The sequence below is a fragment of the Ursus maritimus genome, unplaced genomic scaffold (assembly GCF_017311325.1).
Source record: "Ursus maritimus isolate PB19 unplaced genomic scaffold, ASM1731132v1 scaffold_117, whole genome shotgun sequence".
NCBI lineage: Eukaryota > Metazoa > Chordata > Mammalia > Carnivora > Ursidae > Ursus > Ursus maritimus.
In genome coordinates this window covers 9,484-10,054 of record NW_024423531.1, presented here as the reverse complement: position 1 = coordinate 10,054, position 571 = coordinate 9,484, and positions in this window count along the sequence as shown.

Here is a 571-nt window from a genome sequence, read left to right as displayed (position 1 = left end):
TATTTCAGGGTGCTTCTGATATTGTCTTATGATAAGTGGCTTGATTTCCTGGCCTGAGGCATTGGGGAAAATTTCCTTTTTCTAGGAGATCATCATCACGGTTGCCCTTGGTTAAAGTCTGTGCAAACACTTTACTTACCTTTTTCATACAGATCTGGGGAGCCAACCTCCATGCATTCTAAAAGGATTACTGCAGAATTCAGCCTTCTCTCATCAGAGAGCCTGCTTGTTGAGACTTACTGGAACTTATGCACTGAGAGTGAACAGATGGAATGCAACGACAAACCCTCAAATGAAAGTGAGTCTTTGGTGCTACAGAGAATGTTGGCTCAGTTCGTGTGGTGGGGGAATGCAAAGCACAGCTCTGCTTTGGGAAACACACAAACAAGCTATCAGTGGAGGCACTGAGGGTGGGTTTTCAGACAACTGCTTAGGAAGACAAGTCAACCCAAAGGGGAGATACAAGCGGGGTTTAGAATAGCAAAACCAGTTAACCCAGGACAAGAATGCCAACTGACAGTGGCAGGCATAGATTCGTAAAGGACCTGGCTCAGAGATGAAACGTAGAGCT